Here is a 9,980-nt window from a genome sequence, read left to right as displayed (position 1 = left end):
ACACCTCATCAGCTGCAAAACCTTATAATACATACCTCAGCTGCTGCAGAAAATCATAATACCCACCTTAGCAACTGTAGAACTCCATAATAAATATGCTGAAAAACTTCATATACCACATCTGCTGCGGCTCCAGGTTCATTGACGATAAAGTCTCAGTGGGCCCCCTTGTGGCATGTTGCACGATACACGCAGCAATGAAACTGCATGTATTATAGATTAAATACCTTACACAGAGCATGCTACAGAGTGGATATATGTGAATCAGTCCTTATGCGCCTACTTTTTTTTACCTACCCAGTGTTTCAGTCCCTCAGCATGCCCCCTCCCTCCCCATCCTTTCCTAAAATCACAATATCACAGACACACTGCTCCACTTTATGCTTATGATGCTGATGTACAGCCAGTCTCCTCTGACTGGCTGCTCACAATCCACGCTTGGCACCTAGCCTGTTGGGCTTTCCTGTGGCTCACAGTGTCACCAGTGACTATTGGCTGAGATTCTAGGTGTAATTATTTCCCATTTGTACCAGCACACAGTAGTAATGACCAGGTGTGCCCCTTTACCGTAGTTATGCCCACTTTGTGTTCCCTTCACAGTGGTAATGCCCACATTGTGCCCCTCACAGTAGTAATGCCAACATGTGCCCCCTTCACAAATGCTATGCCCAGATATGTGCCCCCTTTACAGTTGCTATGCCAAGATATGCCCCCTCACAACAGTAATGCCCAGGTATTTGCCCCTCACAGTAGGTATGCCTAGATGTGCCCTTTTACATTAGTTATGCCCAGATGTGCCCTTTCAGAGTACATATGCCCAGATGTGCCCCTTACAGTAGTTATGCCAGATATGTGCCCCCTTGTATTAGTTATACCAAGATATGTGCCCCCTCACAGTAGATATGCCAAGATATGTACCCACCTCACAGTTGATATGCCAAGATATATGTCCCCCTCACAGTAGATATGCCAAGATATGTGCCCCTGCCAGCAGATATGCCAAGATATGTGCCCCCCTCCCAGTAGATATGCCAAGATATGTGCCCCCTCCCAGTAAATATGCCAAGATATGTGCCCCCTCACAGTTGATATGCCAAGATGGGCGCCCCATTTACAGCAGATATGTCAAGATATGTGCCCCCTCAAAGTAGATATGCCAAGATATGTGCCCCTACACAGTAGATACGCCAAGATATGTCTTCCCTCACAGTAGATATTCCAAGATATGTGCCCCCCACAGAAGATATGCCAAGATATGTGCCCCCTCCTAGTAGATACAAGATATGTGCCCCCTCACAGTTGATATGTCAAGATGTGTGCCCCCTTTACAGTAGATATGTCAAGATACGTGCCCCCTCACAGTAGATATGCCAAGATATGTGCCCCCACACAGTAGATATGCCAAGATATGTGCCCCCACAGAAGATATGCCAAGATATGTGCCCCCACCAAGTAGATACGCCAAGATATGTGCCTTCTCACAGTTGATATGCCAAGATGTGTGCCCCCTTCACAGTAGATATTTCAAGATATTTGCCCCCTCACAGTAGATATGCCAAGATATTTGCCCCCTCACAGTAGATATGCCAAGATATGTGCCCCCACACAGTAAATATGACAAGATATGTGCCCCTAACAAAATATATGCCAAGATATGTGCCCCTCCCAGTAGATATGTCAAGATATGTTTCCCCTCACAGTAGATATGCCAAGATATGTGCCCCCTCACAGTAGATATGCCAAGATATGTCCCCCCACACAGTAGATACGCCAAGATTTGTCTCCCCTCACAGTAGATATGCCAAGATATGTGCCCCCACACAGTAGATACGCCAAGATATATGCCCCCTAACAGTTGATATGCCAAGATGTGTGCCCCCTTTACAGTAGATATGTCAAGATATGTGCCCCCTCACAGTAGATATGCCAAGATATGTGCCCCCACACAGTAGATACGCCAAGATATGTCTACCCTCACAGTAGATATGCCAAGATATGTGCCACCCACAGAAGATATGCCAAGATATGTGCCCCCTCCCAGTAGATACGCCAAGATATGTGCCCCCTCACAGTTGATATGCCAAGATGTGTGCCCCCTTCACAGTAGATATGTCAAGATATTTGCCCCCTCACAGTAGATATGCCAAGATATGTGTCCCTGTATAGTAGATATGCCAAGATATGTGCCCCCCACAAAATATATGCCAAGATATGTGCCCCCTCACAGTAGATATGTCAAGATATGTTTCCCCTCCCAGTAGATATGCCAAGATATGTGCCCCCTCACAGTTGAAATGCCAAAATATGTGCCCCTACACAGATATGCCAAGATATGTCTCCCCTCACAGTAGATATGCCAAGATATGTGCCCCCACAGAAGATATGCCAAGATATGTGCCCCCTCACAGTAGATATGTCAAGATATGTTTCCCCTCCCAGTAGATATGCCAAGATATGTGCCCCCTCACAGTTGATATGCCAAAATATGTGCCCCTACACAGATATGCCAAGATATGTCTCCCCTCACAGTAGATATGCCAAGATATGTGCCCCTCACAGTAGATATGCCAAGATATGTGCCCCCACACAGTAGATATTACAATTTATGTGTCCCCGTATAGTAAATATGACAAGATATGTGCCCCTAACAAAATATATGCCAAGATATGTGCCCCCTCACAGTAGATATGTCAAGATATGTTTCCCCTCACAGTAGATATGCCAAGATATGTGCCCCCTCACAGTTTATATGCCAAGATATGTCCCCCCACACAGTAGATACGCCAAGATATGTCTCCCCTCACAGAAGATATGCCAAGATATGTGCCCCCACACAGTAGATACGCCAAGATATATGCCCCCTAACAGTTGATATGCCAAGATGTGTGCCCTCTTTACAGTAGATATGTCAAGATATGTGCCCCCTCACAGTATATATGCCAAGATATGTGCCCCCACACAGTAGATACGCCAAGATATGTCTACCCTCACAGTAGATATGCCAAGATATGTGCCACCCACAGAAGTTATGCCAAAATATGTGCCTCCTCCCAGTAGATACGCCAAGATATGTGGCCCCTCACAGTTGATATGCCAAGATGTGTGCCCCCTTCACAGTAGATATGTCAAGATATTTGCTCCCTCACAGTAGATATGCCAAGATATGTGTCCCTGTATAGTAGATATGCCAAGATATATGCCCCCCACAAAATATATGCCAAGATATGTGCCCCCTCACAGTAGATATGTCAAGATATGTTTCCCCTCCCAGTAGATATGCCAAGATATGTGCCCCCTCACAGTTGATATGCCAAAATATGTGCCCCTACACAGATATGCCAAGATATGTCTCCCCTCACAGTAGATATGCCAAGATATGTGCCCCCACAGAAGATATGCCAAGATATGTGCCCCCTCCCAGTAGATACGCCAAGATATGTGCTCCCTTACAGTTGATATGCCAAGATGTGTGCCCCCTTCATAGTAGATATGCCAAGATATGTGCCCCCACACAGTAGATATGTCAAGATATGTTTCCCCTCACAGTAGATATGTCAAGATATGTGTCCTATCACAGTAGATATGCCAAGATATGTGCCCCCTCACAGTTGATATGCCAAGATGTGTGCCTCCTTCACAGTAGATATGTCAAGATATGTGCCCCCTCACAGAAGCTATGGCCAGATAAATACTCACCTGGTTCCTCCCATGATCTGCACTATGCAGCAACAGTAGGATACTGTGACACATAGCACTGCTGTGTAGGAGGAGGAGCAGAGGCTGATTCCCAGCCTGCCCAGGGGTCAAGTCCTGGGAAAAAAAGTGTGGGAACTCACCCAAGATCCACTGCAAACCCCCCCCCCCCCCCCCCCCCCCCCCCCCCCAAAAAAAATATATTTAGCTGAAAATTCAGTGCAACATTTATTGTAAAGTGCCAGTTTACACAAACAACTGCAAAATTAACATGAAATAAACAAATATATATAGGGACCCGCACCTATCAGACAATGGGGGCATATCCTAGCGATATGCCCCCATTGTCTGAGATGGGAAAACCCCTTTAAAATACAATACATGTGAATGGGCTTTTGAAAGCTACGTGTAGCGGAAACAAAAAAAAAGCACAGAAAATCTAGCATGCTGTAATTTGTGTCGCTGCGGACTGAGCCAAATGTACACATTGTGATCAAAACAAAACAAAAACTCCCCTTATATATAATTTACTTACAGTTCTGAAGCCTCAGGGGTGCTGACAGGCTTGGCCTCAGGGGTGCTGACAGGCTTGGCCTCAGGGGTGCTGACAGACTTGGCCTCAGGGGTGCTGACAGACTTGGCCTCAGGGGTGCTCTAGGCAGCTGGGCTCAGGGGTGCTCTAGGCAGCTGGGCTCAGGGGTGCTCTAGGCAGCTGGGCTCAGGGCTGGATGTGGGCACCGCACAATAAGAAAAAAATATTTTTCATTACACCTCAGGTCAGACCAATCAGACCCCCAATGTTAATAAGACCCCAATAAGACCTCAGATCAGAACCCAATATGAATGACCAACAATCAGACCTCAGATAGCAGCCCCCAGTGCCTCTACATTATCTCCCCAGTGCCTCTCCATCAGCCCCCCAGTGCCTCTCCATCAGCCCCCCCAGTGCCTCTCCATCAGCCCCCCAGTGCCTCTACATTAGCCCCCAGTGCCTCTCATCAGCCCCCCAGTGCCTCTCATCAACCCCCAGTGCCTCTCATCAGCCCCCAGTGTCTCTCATCAGCCCCCAGTGCCTCTCATCAGCCCCCCAGTGCCTCTCATCAGCCCCCCAGTGCCTCTAATCAGCCCCCCAGTGCCTCTCATCAGCCCCCCAGTGCCTCTCATCAGCCCCCAGTGTCTCTCATCAGCCCCCAGTGTCTCTCATCAGCCCCCAGTGCCTCTCATCAGCCCCCCAGTGCCTCTAATCAGCCACCAGTGCCTCTAATCAGCCCCCCAGTGCCTCTAATCAGCCCCCCAGTGCCTCTAATCAGCCCCCTAGTGCCTCTCATCAGCCCCCAGGGCCTCTCATCAGCCCCCAGTGCCTCTCATCAGCCCCCAGTCCTCTATATCAGCCCCCAGAGCCTCTTTATTAGCCGCCCAGTGCCTCTTACCAGCCCCCAGGGCCCCATTCACTAGCACCCAGTGCTGCCCCATCCACCAGCCCCGAGTGCCCCCTCCACCAGCCTCCAGTCAGTGCCTCTCCATTCAGCCTATACGTCTTTAGCATAAAATAAAAATAAATAAAAAAACTTACACTTACCTCTCCTGCTCCTGGACGCAGACGCTCCTCTTCTACTGCTGTAGGCTTACCTCTCCTGCTCACAGCCGAGAGCCGAGGACCAGGAAGGTGGCGGTGAGCAGGGGCGTAGCTATTGCCTCCCTTAGGCAAGTGACAAACTGCCCCCCTCATTCTTAGGCAAGTGACAAACTCAGCTCTGCTACATCTACAATGAGCAACTACAACAAATGTAATGCCAAATTGCAGTTCCTCTATGTGATGCCTTGGATAGCTTCCACTGGACCCACAGGCTGTGGGTCCAGTGGAAGCTATCCAAGGCATCACAATCACATAGAGGAACTGCAGTTTGGCATTACATTTGTTGTAGTTGCTCATTGTAGATGTAGCAGAGCTGGGTTTGTCACTTGCCTAAGATTGAGGAGGGGGGGGCAGTTTGTCACTTGCCTAAGGCCAGGGTAAGGGGGGCCTCCCAACCCAGGCTGTGCACATTAATCCTGGCTGATCGATCGCTTGACTCACTCAGGAAGTCACAGACAGACACTTAGTCTATACTGGTCTGGACCGGACCAACAGGACCCCGGTCCGGTCGGATGGTCCAGCCACGGACGCTCACCTCAGCAGACAGTCGCACTCGTCGCAGGCTCAGGATAGGAGGAGGGGAGCTCTCAGCCATGAGACGAGTCAGACAGTGAGTCAGTCGCAGGCAGCAGCACCACATCACACAGCTTCCTCTACTTCCGTCTTCTCAACTGAAGCCGCTCCTCCTCCCTCCTGCCTCCTCCCTCCTCCCTTAGCCTGCCCTGCACAGTGCGCTTCACGCAGGGCCTCGCCTCCGCTCCACCTCCGCCCCCTGTGAACCCTGTGAATCTGATTTCAGCCGCGTTCTCCTGGCTTGAGGCTGAAAGGGAACGGCGTTCCTGCCATGAAAAAAGTGCAGGAACGCCGTTCCCACGCGTTCCCCCTCGACTCGACCCCTGAGCCTGCCCTTCGCCTCCTCCTACACAGACCAGAAGCACAATGTGTGAGGACATCATGCTGCTGCTGTGGAGCATCTTTGGCTAAATGATGGAGTGGGGAGAGAATGGCTCCCTGCTTCACCAATACAATCAGCAGAACTTTTTGATACACCCCATACATATGCCAAAGAACTTCATAATACAGACACACTATGTCAGCTTGCCACTTTGTGGCCTTCTGATGCTACTGCCACCTCCACACTATGTAACTTTGTCACTCTGTGGTCTGCTCATGCTGCTGCCACCTCCACACTATGTCACCTTGCCACTCTGTGGCCACCTGATGCTGCCGCCACCTTTACATTGTCATTGTGCCACTCTGTGGCCTCGTCCTGATGCTGCTGCCGCCACCTCCACATTCTGTCATTGTGCCACACTGTGGCCTCCTGATGCTGCTGCTGCCACCTCCACACTGTCATTGTGCCACTCTGTGGCTTCCTTATGCTGCTTTCACCTCACCACTATGTCATAGGGCCACTCTGTGGACTTCTCATGCTGTTCCCACCCTCCCCACTTCATGACTGGGCCACTATTTTGCCTGACATCATTTATTTGACCCTTCTTCTGATCTGTCAGAAGGAAGGAAAAATGAGACGCACAACGGATCCTTTCTGTGAGCAGCTGTAAGTCCTGTATGGTCCCATCAGGAGTGGGTACAAAACACAGAAGACATGCAAATATTCCATTCACGTGTCATCTCTGTTTTGGATCCACTCCTGTTTTTTTTTGGCATTAGCAATACTGTTGGATTACTGACCAAATGCTGACCCAGTGAAGGCAGATGTTCAACAGACAGGATCCTTTTTTTGGGGGTTATTGTTCTGACGGATCAGAGAATGGGGAAAATTAATTAGCGACGTCAACACTAACTTACTGCTGACACCCTCTCCACTCTGTCGGGGGAACTCTACTTGTATAAGCGTTTAATAGAACAGGTTCTGTAGACATCTATGGGGAATCAGCTGATGACGGTTTAAAAAGAGTGCGCTTCTTTTTGATGCTAACATCGATCTGTAAGGCTGAGTTCATATTTGAGTTATTTGGTCAGTTTTGGCCCTATGACTGCCCAAAGAAGTGAAGTGTGCAGTGATTCTAAGAGTGATGCCTGTCATCTGCATGTCATACTGACTCACAGTATTATTTCACTACCACAGCAGACTCCCTATGCGTGTTACTGCAAGGCATATATGCATGTTACTGCAAGGCACAGTGTTTTATGCCACTATAAAAGCTCTCTGCAGCCAGGAAATAGCAGTTTTTTAACATGATTCGCCTCGAATAAATTCGGATCGAATTTTTTCCGAAAATTTGGCGAACTGGCCGAATTGAATTTTTTGAAAAATTAGCTCATCTCTATTTAGTACCCTAGAGGGGCATCACCATTCCCACACCTAGCTATTGTCTCTAATGGCTAGCAAGTATTGTCATCTGTGTATTTATTTCCAGATCCTCTGTGCCTTAATGATATTGTTATGCAATTGTTATTACATGCACTGTTCCTAGTTGTCCAGCAGATGGCAGTGTATCTGGAATAGAGTACCTTTAGATGGAATGGAACTCACCATTCCATTCCTTTCCCACCCCCCATTTGGGCAGAAGTGGGCTAGTCCTGCTTCCTACCAAGGGAGTGGTTGCAATAAGCTGTAGAGGATGTTGAGTTTAGAGTCCAAAGGGACCAGACATGGCACAATGAGGGGAGCGTTTCCCCCTCCTGCTGCAGGAGCTCTGGGCAAGCAACTTGCAGAGCACCATGGCTCCAGGCAGTTCATAGACTGAGTATTACGAGGTGGTCAGCGGCTAAAGGGACCCCACTCAACAGTACCAGTCCAGTAAAGTCCAGTAACCAAACTGAAGCCAGAGTTTAGCACAGCCACCAAGAGAGAAAACAAAGTATTCAATTTTACCTGCCAGTTTACCCTTAGATTGCTGGAGCCAAGAGAAAGGTCAAATATAATTTGGATGACACAAGTTACAAGGTTGCTTAAATAAAACTGTTAAACTTCACCAAGACTGGACTTTACTTATTCCATCAACTACAACTCCTTTGTTGGTAAGGAGCCTAATGCTGGGGAGCAACAGCATCCAGGTAGGAGTACCATGACACAAAGTATTAGGGTGTGGAAGTGAAGGTATGGATGTGAAGTGTTGGGGAGCAGCTTGTAAATGTTTTAGAAAATGGATAAGATATGAAGGCGTGAATCTAATGACTGGGGTGGTAAATGGCTTTTGGATGCTGAGTAGAGGATTGGTGAGCAAGCAGAGTGCAACATCCACATATTAGATAATCTGAATTGGCACAAGATCACAGAAATATAGTGGCCAATATGGGGGAACTGCTCAGACCCCAAACACTGTAGCGTGTTTCTCATTGGGGGAGCCCCACCGCATGTGGACCGCAGCAAACGACCATCCCGAGCAAAAAAATGCGTACAATGGAGGATGCCGGTGCGGTCCAAATGCACCACAAAGGCATTCTACACAAAACGGAGCATTGTGCGGATGAAAATATATAAATATTTAAATCACAGAAAAAAAAATGCACCAAACGGATATGCCACTGACTATACTAGCTAGTCATACAAGCAGATATTAAAAGCTGAGACTTTTGCCAATATATTCCTGTCAGGAACACATCGGAGCCCCTCGGAGTCAGTGGCATATCCGTTTGGTGCATTTTTTTTCTGTGATTTATATATTTTCATCCTCACAATGCTCCGTTTTGTGTAGGATGCCTTTGTGGTGCATGTGGACCGCGCCGGCATCCTCCATTGTACGCATTTTTTGCTGGGGATAGTCGTTTGCTGCGGTCCACATGCGGTGGGACTGCTCCCCCAATGAGAAACACGCTACAGTGTTAGGGGTTTGAGCAGTTCCCCCATATTTGCCACTATATTTCTGTGATTTTGTTTTATATGTATTGAATGTGCCTTTACCTGGCATTTAAACACTCCTTTGCACCTGGTGACCTCCATCACAGGGTCTGATATGGGTGTGGCTTACAATCTTGCTTTGTTCACATTGCACTAGTTGTCCTGCTAGGCGGTTGTGTGGAAGCTTGGCTGTGAGCTGGATTTCATCACCTTCAGACCGTGTTTACACCACAGTTAGCGTAGTGGTAGGACCCTTTGCCATGCTGAGTGACCGTGACGTGGTGCATGATGGGCTCCGATGTGTTCCTGACAGGAATATATTGGCAAAAGTCTCAGCTTTTAATATCTGCTTGTATGACTAGCCAGTATAGTCAGTGGCATATCCGTTTGGTGCATTTTTTTTATGTGATTTATAATCTGAATCGGCAACCAAATCTCAGTAGACAGCAAAATAACATACCTTACAATGTATCTGTATGGACAGATGGTGGCCCAGCATATTTCAGCGTTATGTTCGTGGTCTTGTGTAGACCTTATATACACAATATAGCCACATTTCACATCCGAATTCTGACTTCATTTAGCATGTCACCATATCATACCTCACTGAGGTACCACATTCTCCCCTAGAGGCAATGCTTCTATGGCATTGAAATATGGCAAGAGATAGAACCATAGACCTTTGTATGCATCCATGTAATATTGGAGGCACAATGAGGTACAGTATAAGGCCAAATATTTTAATGTATTATACAATTCCCAAATTCTGATGTGTAGATGAGGCTGTGAGCATTTGTAATCAGTAAAAAAAAAAAAATCCCATTTTGCATTTGCAAAGCATTT

Source organism: Bufo bufo, chromosome 2 (assembly GCF_905171765.1).
Source record: "Bufo bufo chromosome 2, aBufBuf1.1, whole genome shotgun sequence".
Classification (NCBI taxonomy): Eukaryota; Metazoa; Chordata; class Amphibia; order Anura; family Bufonidae; genus Bufo; species Bufo bufo.
The sequence above is the reverse complement of the archived record's forward strand: the minus strand, read 5'-3'. Positions refer to the sequence as shown.